The sequence below is a fragment of the Coregonus lavaretus genome, assembly GCF_964263955.1.
Source record: "Coregonus lavaretus genome assembly, chromosome: 34".
In the NCBI taxonomy this organism is placed as follows: Eukaryota; Metazoa; Chordata; class Actinopteri; order Salmoniformes; family Salmonidae; genus Coregonus; species Coregonus lavaretus.
Genome location: NC_140021.1, coordinates 4119072 through 4132461, shown reverse-complemented (window position 1 = coordinate 4132461; position 13390 = coordinate 4119072). Strand labels below are relative to the sequence as shown.

Below are 13390 nucleotides of genomic sequence, written 5' to 3'. Positions count from 1 at the left end.
TAGTTTGTCACACCACACTATGGGTGTGTGATAGTCTCTCTTGTGGACTGTTTACATCATTGGAAGGCAAGTGTTGACTTCTTCACTGTCTTATCTTTACATTTTAATGTTCAGATTAAATTTAGGAAATTAATTACAAGTAATGAGATTCAAAATGTTCAATGTACGGCTGTTAGTTCATGTATTAGCTTCACAACTGAAATACCTATTTGATGTTGGGACTAAAGCTTACATGCGAGACAGTATGTGTCATGTGAGTTACTATACCAATGTGTTGTGTGAGTTATTCTACTAGTAAGTGTGTGTTTGTCCTGTTTCAGGTGATCAGTAGTGTGTGAGTTCTCAAATGGCTTGTCCTGAGAACATGTTTTTTCTCATTGGCCTCTTTATGTCAGGTGAGTCTTCCACACAGCAACAACTAGTTATGAATCAGACAGAGGAATAAGCACAAGTCATGATATTTCATGGTATGAGCTATATTCCCATCTGTCTCAATGTGTAGAAAAGTGTACAGTTGACTCCTGATAAGTACAGTTTAATATTCTGGATTCAAACATTCTTTGCTCCAGATATGTCCATAATCCAGTTTAGGGCATGGAGTCACGACATCAGGAATCACCTGTACATTGAAATGAGTTCATATGTTTTGCTGCAGAGGCAGAATATTGGGAGAGAGTGACTCTACGGAAAAGATCACATGACCTCCCTGATGTTGTCCTTTATGTTGCAGGTGTTTTGGCCTGTTTTTGCCAACGAGATTTGATCGCCACAATGCCAGATAGACTGGATGTACTGACAGGATCCTGTGTGCAAATCCCATGTGCATTTTATATTCCTGACCAAAATTACTATAAATTTAACAGCACAATACTTATCTCTGGAGTGTGTTTTTAAAAAATCCCCACAGTTTGGTGAGGGTCTGGACAATGTGATATTTAACAGTAGTGAGACGGTCAACAGATATGAAGGGAACATAACTGGAAACATGTCCCAGAAGAACTGCACCACAGTCTTCTTCAATGTAACCACCAGTTACTCTGATAAATACTTATTCAGGATTGAAAGTCAACCATTCTGTGCAACAGACACTGAAAAGTCTGTTGATATTGTTGTCAGGGGTAAGAGACTATTTAACTTTTGTCAACTTTTCTAAAATGATATGAGTAGAATAAGACCAAGTAGGCAGTGTGTCTGTCAGAGTAAAATATATTTATTTTTAATGTATTACAGATTTGCCTCCCAGTCCCAGCCATGAAGTGCTTTGAAAGACTGGTCATGGCTCACATCAACAGCATAATCCCAGAAACCCTAGACCCACTCCAATTTGCATACCGCCCCAACAGATCCACAGATGATGCAATCTCTATCGCACTCCACACTGCCCTTTCCCACCTGGACAAGAGGAACACCTACGTGAGAATGCTATTCATTGACTACAGCTCAGCATTCAACACCATAGTGCCCTCTAAGCTCATCACTAAGCTAAGGATCCTGGGACTAAACACCTCCCTCTGCAACTGGATCCTGGACTTCCTGACGGGCCGCCCCCAGGTGGTAAGGGTAGGTAACAACACATCTGCCACACTGATCCTCAACACGGGGGCCCCTCAGGGGTGCGTGCTCAGTCCCCTCCTGTACTCTCTGTTCACCCATGACTGCATGGCCAGGCACGACTCCAACACCATCATTAAGTTTGCCGACGACACAACAGTGGTAGGCCTGATCACCGACAACGATGAGACAGCCTATAGGGAGGAGGTCAGAGATCTGGCCGTGTGGTGCCAGGACAACAACCTCTCCCTCAACGTGACCAAGACAAAGGAGATGATTGTGGACTACAGGAAAAAAAAGAGGACTGAGCACGCCCCCATTCTCATCGACGGGGCTGTAGTGGAACAGGTTGAGAGCTTCAAGTTCCTTGGTGTCCACATCACCAACGAACTATCATGGTCCAAACACACCAAGACAGTCGTGAAGAGGGCACGACAAAGCCTATTCCCCCTCAGGAGACTAAAAAGATTTGGCATGGGTCCTCAGATCCTCAAAGAATTCTACAGCTGCACCATCGAGAGCATCCTGACTGGTTGCATCACCGCCTGGTATGGCAACTGCTTGGCCTCTGACCGCAAGGCACTACAGAGGGTAGTGCGTACGGCCCAGTACATCACTGGGGCAAAGCTTCCTGCCATCCAGGACCTCTATACCAGGCGGTGTCAGAGGAAGGCCCTCAAAATTGTCAAAGACTCCAGCCACCCTAGTCATAGACTGTTCTCTCTGCTACCACACGGCAAGCGGTACCGGAGTGCCAAGTCTAGGTCCAAAAGACTTCTCAACAGCTTCTACCCCCAAGCCATAAGACTCCTGAACAGCTAATCATGGCTACCCGGACTATTTGCACTGCCCCCCCACCCCATCCTTTTTACGCTGCTGCTACTCTGTTAAGTATTTATGCATAGTCACTTTAACTCTACCCACATGTACATATTACCTCAACTACCTCAACTAGCCGGTGCCCCCGCACATTGACTCTGCAACGGTACCCCCCTGTATATATAGCCTCCCTACTGTCACTTTATTTTACTTCTGCTCTTTTTTTCTAAACACTTTTTTTGTTGTTGTTTTATTCTTACTTTTTTGTTTAAAATAAATGCACTGTTGGTTAAGGGCTGTAAGTAAGCATTTCACTGTAATGTCTGCACCTGTTGTATTCGGCGCATGTGACCAATAAAATTTGATTTGATTTGATTTTTGAACATTACTGTCTCAGGTGAGGTGAAGGAAGGGACCCCTGTCAGTTTGAACTGCTCTGCTGTCGCTCCCTGTCCCAAACACCCCCCTGAGCTGACATGGACCCTCCCAACACAGTTCACAAATGAGAACCAACTGCAGGAGAATCCAGACCAAACCAAATCAGTTCTCTCCACGGTGACCTTCACTCTGTCATACCTTCATCATGAGAAGAACATCACTTGTACTGCAGTCTACCCAGTAGGGACTAGCAACAAGACAGCTGAACATACCATGATGCTTAACGTTTCATGTAAGATTTAGTCACAGTTTCCTGTAGAATAGATCATTCTATCATGTTTTCACTGATGATTGTCATAGAGTGGTTTTAATTAGATTATTCAATATACCACATCCATTTACATTCTAAATGAACCCTTCTCCCTCAGTCTCTCCTAAGGACACCTCAGCCTCCATCAGTCCAGCTGGTCCAGTATTAGTGGGCAGCTGTGTTAATCTGACCTGCAGCAGTACAGCCAACCCTCCTGTGACAAACTTCACCTGGTTCCAGATCAGTGGGGGTAAACCAACACAGGTAGCATCTGGACAGAGTTACACCCTCAATGTGACTGTTGGTGATGGAGGACTGTACTACTGTGAAGCAAGAAATAGTCACGGCCTTGGGAAGTCAAAGGAAGAGAAGCTGGCTATTAAAGGTAAAACAGGCACGTTGGGCACAATCTTAGATTAGATATACACTGTATATACAAGAGTATGTGGACACCCCTTCAAATTAGTAGATTTGGTTATTTCAGCCACACCCATTGCTGACAGGTGTATAAAATCGAGCACACAGCCATGCAATCTCCATACTCAAACACTGGTAGTAGAATGGCCTTACTCAAGAGCTCAGTGACTTTCAACGAGGCACTGTCATAGGATTCCACCTTTCCAACAAGTCAGTTCGTCAAATTTCTGCCCTGCCAGAGCTAACCCGGTCCACTGTAAGTGCTGTTATTGTGAAGTGGAATCTTCTAGGAGCAACAACATCTCAGCCGCGAAGCGGTAAGCCACACAAGCTCAGAAAACGGGACAGCTGAGTGCTGAAGCGCATAGTTCGTAAATATCATCTGACCTCAGTTGCAACATTCACTACCGAGTTCCAAACTGCCTCTGGAAGCAACGTCAGCACTAGAACTATTTGTGGGGAGCTTCATGAAATGGGTTTCCATGGCGAGCAGCCGCACACAAGCCTAAGATCAACAAGCACAATGCCAAGAATCGTCTGGAGTGGTGTAAGGCTCACCGCCATTGGACTCTGGAGAATAGGAAACCGGTTCTCTGGAGTGATGAATCCTGCTTCACCATCTGGCAGTCCGACGGACAAATCTGGGTTTGACGGATGCCAGGAGAACGCTACCTTCCCCAATGCATAGGTCCAACTGTAAAGTTTGGTGGAGGAGGAATAATGGTCTGGAGCTGATTTTCATGGTTCGGGCTAGAACCCTTAGATCCAGTGAAGGGAAATCTTAATGCTACAGTGGAGGCTGTTATAACAGCAAAGGGGGGACCAACTCCATATTAATGCCCATGATTTTGGAATGAGATGTTTGATGAGCAGGTGTCCACAAACCTTTGTTCATGTAGTGTACTTTAGTGATCTTTTTGTGAGAAATGACCATAATGTGTGCTGTATTTTCAGGGCAAGAAGAGCCTGTTAACCCAATGGTGTTTGGGGTTGCAGCAGGAACTCTGGGGGTCTTTCTGCTTATCCGCCTGATCAGTCTTTATGGATGGTCAAAACTATTCCTGGCATCAATGCAAAACTATTTATTTATGTTGTGTTTGTGCTTTTGCATATGAAAACCCTCTCAGTGGATTCAGAATACCTTTCTAAATGTCTTCCAGGAGGAGAAACTCTAGGCTCCCCGATGGACTTGAAAGGACGGACAATCCACAGGGACAGGTGGGAATAAGGCTCAACATTCAAAAACCATCTACAAAGTGTATCTAAGTGTAGCCGGCGCGGTCTGCTCGTTGCCGACTACTGCGTTGTGTTCCGGTGCACTGAAGACAAGACACTGGCGTACTTGAAGGCACTTTATTGTGTACAACTCTCTCAATCTGTTCAACATCAAGGAGAGAAAATGTTCAAAACTCTACCCTCGACCAGAATCCGCCTCCCTCAGTCGAGTAGAATGCAGACTGAGAAAAGCATGACACCACCCCGCATATAACCAAACCAACTCTAGAGGGCGCACTTATACAATTAACTCTCCCAATATCTGTAAACTACACAATATGCTGAACAATACAATATTTTGGTGAAATCAACTCACAAAATAAAATAAAAAATAGAAAATGAGCGGTTGCAAAAATCTGTAATTCTTTGACCTGTTACATTCACCCCTCTTTAATTTCACCAAAATCCTTCACACTTCGAGGGTGGAAAATAACCAAAAACATATAGAATAAAACTCTTGTCCACTTGGTCCAAGATAGCCCTGGGACTCCATTTCCCATATAAAGCTACTTACAAAGTAAGTTAAAAGAAAACAGCAGTTGATCAGGCTACTGCCCCTTCTAGTGAATATGATGCCTTATACATCATATGAAATCTTGGAACACTTTCCCTCCATTATGAACATCTCATGACCCAGGTCATACTACTGGTAATAAAGAAAAATATCTTAATCTCAAAAATGTATCTAAAATAAAGAACGGAAAGACAGTGACCTTCTGACTCCTGTAACAAAACCCTTGGTGAGTGGTTTTTGCACAATGTTCTCTATCAAGCGATCGACTGCCTTAACAACCCTGCCAGTACGTGTTCTGACAACCTGACTTTCAAACCCTTGTACTTGGGAGGGTATCTGACTATCAATCAGTGTAACAGGTGAATTGACGTCCGAAGACCCTGTCTCATCTAAGTCAGGAACATCAATTGGGGCAACAGAGTCAGTGTCAGTCATGTGCAAATCAGGGGGGTCACTGGAATCCGACAAGTCTCTCACAGGTGAGTATTCATTTTCCCCTTGGCCTCTGACCTCTTTAGACTGGGCTCTCGTGGGTGTCAGTTGAACAGACTTCCTGGACAGAGAGTGGGGCATCTCATTCTCCATCTCAGACTCATCAGCTTCTCCAATAGACTCAGAGTCAGAGGATGCGTTTAACCACGAACATGTACGGTCCTCAGAAGCATCTACTGCTAGGCCACTCAAAGCATCAACAGAAGGAGGCTGAAACTCACTGGCCACATCCGAGGCAGCTCCATTCGTCTCTTCATCGCTTAGTTCTGGCATGGGCAAGAAGCTCACGTCCAACATCAAATTCCGATGAACAACTTTTGTTTTCCCACTTTCGTCTCTGACTTTGTAAACGTGAGTCTGAGGGTTCCGGTCTATGATGGTATACATAGTGGCTTCCCACTTATCCGCTAACTTCCTCTTCCCCCTCTCTGCTTTATTAGCTAACAAAACTCGGTCGCCAACGTTCAAGTGGGTTCCACGAACTCTCTTGTTGTAGCCATCAGCTTGATGTTGCTGTCCTTTCCTCGCATGCTGCTGAGCTATGTCGGCAGCCACATGGAGGTTCGCCATCAGTTTCTCTGCATAGGTCTTATAATTCACCACGACTGGATCCCTCAAGACTTGTTTGAAGACCATGTCTACTGGGAGTCTGGGGACTCGACCATACATCAAATAGAATGGAGGATATCCAGTTGTTTCATGAGTGGTGGCATTATACGCACAAGTCAAAGTCTGTATCTGTTGGGCCCAGTGTTGCTTAGCTGTCAGGGGTAGGGCACGCAACATACTGCCAAGTGTCCTATTGAACCTTTCGGTTTGCCCATTTCCCATGGGATGGTATGCTGTTGTGTGTGTTTTCATAATCCCTGTGAGGCTGAGGAGTTCAGCTATGAGTTTGCTTTCAAAATTGGCCCCTTGATCAGAATGTATTCGCTCTGGGAAACCGTAGATGCAGAATACGTTATCCCATAACTTCTTTGCTATTTGCTTTGCAGTTTGGTTTATGCAGGGAAAGGCATGAGCCAATTTTGTAAAGTGGTCTGTTATGACTAACACATCGACAGATCTTTGCTTACAGTCCTCAGCACTCCAAAAATCAATGCACACCAGCTCCATGGGTGCCGAAGTGCGAATGCTTTCCAAGGGAGCTCGGGCAGCTGGTTCAGGGGTCTTTGCAAGGATACAGCGTTGGCAGCATTTCACATATTCCTTGATGTCTCTTCCCATTTGCGGCCAGAAGAAACGCTGTCGGGCGAGGTGTGCTGTTCTAGCCTGCCCTTGATGCCCAGCGAAATCATGCACACCAGCGAGAGCTTTGGCCTTCAAGCTAGCAGGCAGCACAAACTCTCTGCTTAATGGGTCTTTGGTTACCCTATATAGGACTCCGTCCTGGACTTTTAGATGATGCCACTGCTTGCACAGTGTCTGGGTCGTAAGAGCTAACCTCCTCCTCCCTCGCCTAGGTGGTGGCTCACCCCTCTGAATGAGTGGCAGGACTTCCCTGATAACTGGATCTATTTCCTGGCTGTGCCTCAGCTCGCCGATGGAGAGCGCTGGAAGTGTGTCTTGTTCTGAGGGCACCGCCTGGGGAAGAACATTGAGAAACTGTGTTGCTCTTATCTCTGCTCCCCTTTCCCACTCTACATGAGCTTCACAAGCAGATTTCACATGAGAGGGTTCTTGACTGCCGGCCAGCCTGTCTTGAGTGGGGTCCATAGTTACACAGCACCCTGCATCATGTGCCTGAAGACACTGGGTCTTACTCCGGAAGAGATCTTGGACTTTCTCCTCTTTGGTTCCCTCCGCCTCGGCCAAAAGACTTTCATAGGGCTCACTGATCAACCTTCGGCTCACTGATTTAGCAAACGGATCTCTACTCAGGGCATCTGCCACAATGTTCTTTACCCCAGGAATGTGTTTGATACTGAAGGTGTATGGGGAAAGCTTTGCCACCCACCTCTGTTCGCAAGCGTCAAGTTTTGGTTTGGTCATTATATAGGTAAAAGGATTATTGTCGGTCCACACTGTAAAAGTGTGGCCTTTCAACCAGTGGCTGAATTTTTCACAAACACTCCATTTGAGCGCCAAGAACTCCAGTCGGTGAGCAGGATACCTCTTTTGTGAGCCAGTGAGGGTCTTGCTGGCAAAGGCGATCGGGCGTGCCTTCGTTTCTCCTTCTGGTATCTGGGACAGAACTGCCCCAAGGCCATCAAGAGACGCATCAATGGACAGAACCAAGGGCTTAGAAAAGTCTGGATGGCTAAGGACCACACAATTCAGGAGCTTCCCCTTAAGGCCGGCGAAAGCGGAATCGCAGTCAAGGGTCCAATCCGCAGGTTTGAGCTTTCTGTAAACTCCCGCATTCTGACTGTACTTCCCGGCCTTTCCTCTCCGTTTCTGGCCAGCTGTGAGAGCAAACAGGGGTTTTGCGATGGAGGAGCAATTTGGTATGTAGTGTTGGTAATAAAATACCATCCCCAGGAACGACTTCACTCTGCGAACTGAAGGAGTGCAGCCATCATCTTCCATCAAGTCCCTCTTTGACATTTTGGTGATGACCTCGACCTTCTCTGGGTCAACAGCAACACCGTCACTGTCAACGATGTGTCCGAGAAACTTCACAGATCTCCGCAACAGATGGCATTTTTTTGGACTCAACTTTAGATTGTGCTCCCGTAGCCTCTGGAAAACAACCTCTAATCTGCTGAGGGCCTGCTGTTCATTGGGGGCAAATATCAAGAGATCATCTAGGTAGCACAAGAGACTGCTGAAGTTAAGATCGCCAAAGATACTCAGCATCATCCTCATGAAGGACGCTGGACTGTTGCAAAGCCCCTGTGGCATTCTGTCATACTCGTGCAGACCTAAAGGGGAGGAAAAGGCAGTGTATTTCTTGTCCTCTTCATGCATGGGCAAGTTATAAAATCCAGACGTGAGGTCCATGGTGCTGAAGACAGCATTACCGCCAAGGGCAGCCAAGCAGTCCGATTGATGGGGCAAAGGATGAGCATCCTTGATAGTTCTTGCATTCAGCCATCGAAAGTCTGTGCATATCCGGAGGTCGCCATTTTTCTTCCAAACCATCACGAGTGGAGAAGCATATTCACTCATTGATTTCCGTATGATTTCCTGTTCCTCCATCTCGGTGAGAACTTGGCGCAGCTTTTGATAGTGGGCTGGCGGCACTCTGCGATATGGAAGACGGAAGGGACGGTCGTCAGTGAGGCGGATCCTATGGGCAAAGCCCTTGGCTTCTCCACAGTCAAGATGATGCTTTGAAAATATATCCTGATATTTCTCCAGCAATGTCACAAGTTGGAGCTTGGTGGAGGGGCTCGCTTCACAATGATCAATGTCGACATTTCCTAGACCAGACTTCTGCAGTCTGTCTTTCAGGTCACCGTTGTCGTCCTGTTCCACATGAGTCACTCTAACAGAGCCAGCATCACTCTGACAGGAACCCTGGAACAGTGTGAGATCTTCAGCTGCAACACAAGTAGAGACGTCCGCAAGCTTGCTGTTCCTTTTCAGTGTGAGTGGTTTGTCTGAGATATTAGTGATTTTCATGGGAGTCCAGCCATCTCCCCATAGCGGTGTTACCACTCTCCCCACCATAATGCCCCGAGGCACGCACCTGGAGGTTGTAGGCTCCACCATAACTGTACTCCCAGGTGACTTGGGTATATGACTTGGCAGTCTTCCCCACAGCAGGTACTCTTGTTTGGGAAGGAGAGTCACCGCCTGAGTTAGCTTCACTGTCCCTACTTTTCCTGGGACATCTTCACCCCTCCATCTTGTGAGACTGGTCATCATTTCTAGAAACTGTTCGCCATCTGGAGACCCTTTTGTGTTGCTCGAGATAAGTGTCCAATAACTGTTCTCGTTTTTCAGCTGATGCAGTACACGTTTCAACATGTTGGTGCCTACTATTATGTCGTCTTTCTGACCAGTGATCACCAGAACTGGGACCATGCACTTTACCCCATACAGACTTAGTTCCATGTCATACATGCACTTGGGGCGCACTTGTACTCCTCCACAGCCAACAAGGATGATATGATGTGAGAGTTCTTGATGTGGGGTCAAGACGCTATCCGATAGTAGTCTCTGCTCTGCCTCTTCACTTATCGTGCAGGCCATTGAGCCTGTATCGAGGAGCCCTTGCAACTGAGCACAGCCATTAACTGTCACCGGTGCGTGAAATAACTCACTGAACGTCTCAACTCTGTGAAAATTCTGAACAATTACCGTGCAATTATCAGACATTGCTTTACAGACATTGACATACATCTCCTTCAATTCTTCACTTTCTTCAAGGGTTGAATCTTCAACGCTCACACATCCCCTTTCCGTATGTGAGCTATCTAGTTTAAACTGGCTCCACCTTGCTCAGAGTTAGGTGGTGTGTGCGCTAACTGTGGCTGAGCGTTAATTCTTGGCCGGCGTTGTTGGCATTCTCTCTTCCAGTGGCCGGGCTTGTAACAGCCCATACAGAGGTTTGCCTGTCTACAGTGTGCAGTAGTTGAATGTTCGGCAGACTGACAGACTTTACATCTACTCTGAACAATGGCTGCTGGCCCCCTGCTTGGTGGCACGACTGCTGTTGTGTGTGCTGTCTGCTCTAGCACACGGTTCAGCAAGCCAATGAGAGACTGCATGCAGATGCTCTCTGTCTGAGGAGAGGATGGAAGCCCCATTGCCTTTGGGTAACCAGTAAGGTCTGTTGGGTTTTCAGCAGCGACTGTCTCTGTGGTTAATGCCTGAGCATGTGCACCAATGTTCTTTGGCCGATAAGATTTGGCTTGACACATTGTTCTAGCCTCTCTCTGATGTTCAACGAGGTGTTCCTGAATCTCATTTGCTGTCCACTTTTCAGCTGTTTTGCACTTTAGGACACTTGTAAGAGCGGGGTCGGGACAGTGTTTCACCAGCATCATTGTGACTTCGTGAGAGGGGTCCTCAATGTTTCGCCCCTGCCTTCTCAGACACTCATCTGCGACATCCACAGCCTTGTTCAAGCGTATCCAATAGTCCATGGGACTTTCTCCGGCCAGAGGAAGTGTGTTATAGAAATCTGCTAAAGGCATAGAGGAGTAGGTTAACTCACTGAAATGTTGTTTCAGAATATCAAAGACGAGCTTGGAGTTCTCAGCTGGCTGCAGCGATGGCATACTGCGCAGGGTAACTTTAACAATGTCTCTAGCCTTTCCCATTAGTCTTGACATTATCTCCTGGGAGTGCTCTTGCGGGTGTACACCCCTCTTATTCAGGTAAACGCTCATAATCTCTTCCCACTCATGCACTGTGTGTTTGTCTGTTCCATCACCCCTGAAGTACGGCGGCTCTTTGACATCTGTCTTCATGACTAACTTTACTCCTGTCATGTTCAAATCAGACTGTCCATATCCTAAGTTCAGGCTAGGCGTAGGAGTGGTTTGGTTATCTGCACTACCAACAGATCTCTGTAATTGGCTAGCAATGTTCTCTCCTATTTCATGAGCTAACTGTGTGGTGAGACTCCCTAGGTCTGCAGAACTCACATGTGAACTAGACACTGGCTGACGTGGAGAATGTTCATCTGTTTGGGTGTGAGTGTATGAAAATGCAGGACGGCCCACTGAACTAACGCTGCTTGCAATGTCTGGAGCATCTCTTAAGCTACGCATGTGTGGTGCGGGGGAATATTCATCAGTGTGTAAGCGTGTGGACGAGAGTACAGGTCTGCCTAGTATACCAGCACCCCTAACCGGCGTGCTCTCCACCCTACTCATAAACCTGCCCCTCCCCAGGCTTACCCCTGCAGCATCTCCAACACTAAATGGTGTCTGCGCATCCTTACCATCAGCCATTTTTTTTTTTAAATAGAAAGTTGTAATAGACTATGGTAATGATATGTGAATCACCAGAACATGTGAATATGAAAAAGAATTGTAAAATGATAGAAGTAGCTGAGGTAAGCAATTAAGAGCTACAATTTACACATTAATGTTTGCCCTTATACTTGTCAACGTTCCGAAGAGGTTCCTACTCGTCACAGCAACCACCGGCGATCACCCTGGCGATGATCTGAAGCGAAGATATCCGGGTCACGGCACCAATGTAGCCGGCGCGGTCTGCTCGTTGCCGACTACTGCGTTGTGTTCCGGTGCACTGAAGACAAGACACTGGCGTACTTGAAGGCACTTTATTGTGTACAACTCTCTCAATCTGTTCAACATCAAGGAGAGAAAATGTTCAAAACTCTACCCTCGACCAGAATCCGCCTCCCTCAGTCGAGTAGAATGCAGACTGAGAAAAGCATGACACCACCCCGCATATAACCAAACCAACTCTAGAGGGCGGACTTACACAATTAACTCTCCCAATATCTGTAAACTACACAATATGCTGAACAATACAATATTTTGGTGAAATCAACTCACAAAATAAAATAAAAAATAGAAAATGAGCGGTTGCAAAAATCTGTAATTCTTTGACCTGTTACATAAGCAATTACTGAATTAATGATGAAACTACCCAAAGCCATGAGGTTAACATCATTTTAGAGAATGTTTAGGGTGAGATGACCACACTGAAAGCAGTTCCACATCCTGTAAGAACATTGAATGATAACAGAATAGCTGTTGGACTTTGACAGTATTTTCTGTAGATTGGAGCTCATTTGTTGTCAAAATGTAATTATTTTCTTCTGTCAGTTAAATTGACATTGTCATTGACATCCCCTCAGTATGTGTTGTGTAATCTGCTGACTTTAGAGTTTTACAAATGACTGAGCTTAGAACTTTACACCTGTTCCTCTCTCTGTGATCTCTCCACAGAACTCCCCTGTTGGGACGGTGTGTGTTAACCAGACCACAGCCGGAGAGAAACCAGAGGAACCTGCAGAAGACCAGCCTGAAGAGATCCACTATGGTGACATAGACTTCTCCAAACTACGGCCCAAAGAGACCCCAGCTGCAGCCCAGGACAGGAACAGGGTCCAGGGGCAGGAGAGTGAGTACGCTGAAGTCAATGTGACCAGGAGAGGGCCCCAGGAACCACACCTTAACTACATAGATGGGCTTTAAGAGATAAAAGAGGTGCATTTTAAGTATTTTGCCAATGGGTAGTAAATGTTTTTACGTACAGTATCGTCGTTGTGTATTTGTTTTCTGTTGGTACTTTTGATACATTTATAATTGTGTGCTCTTTGATTATCTGCATATTTGTAGAATTTTCTGGGATGAAAAGTGTTTAACTGCTACTATAGTGGTGATACGATGATGTAGGGCGGCAGGTAGCTTAGTGGGTAAGAGCGTTGTGCCAGTAACCGAAAGGTCGCTGGTTCTAATCCCCGAGCCGACTAGGTGAAAAATCTTTCGATGTGCCCTTGAGCAAGGCACTTAACCCTAATTGCTCCTGTAAGTCGCTCTGGATAAGAGCGTCTGCTAAATGACAAAAAAAAAAAAAAAAAAAAATGTAGGCTACTCTTTATTTTAGACCATTCATTTTGAGTGTTGAGTTCACAGAGCATCCGTTTAATGGGTTCCAGTATAGAGGAACTGCTGAGTTCAACTATCTTACTGAAGGCAGTTTAAGACCATATAAAGTCAATGATGACTGAGGAGAGAAGACACAGTTAGTTGGAGAGACAG

At 46.0% G+C, this 13390-nt stretch overlaps 1 pseudogene across 1 annotated transcript; it reads left to right on the top strand.

Moving 5' to 3' along the window:
• Window positions 1-388: 388 nt before the first annotated feature.
• LOC311109233 (myelin-associated glycoprotein-like) lies at window positions 389-12823 on the top strand (annotated as a pseudogene). The gene is made up of 7 exons: window positions 389-395; window positions 731-1118; window positions 2747-3040; window positions 3177-3443; window positions 4430-4523; window positions 4636-4693; window positions 12575-12823. The product of its transcript is annotated as a myelin-associated glycoprotein-like (transcript).
• Window positions 12824-13390: the final 567 nt, after the last annotated feature.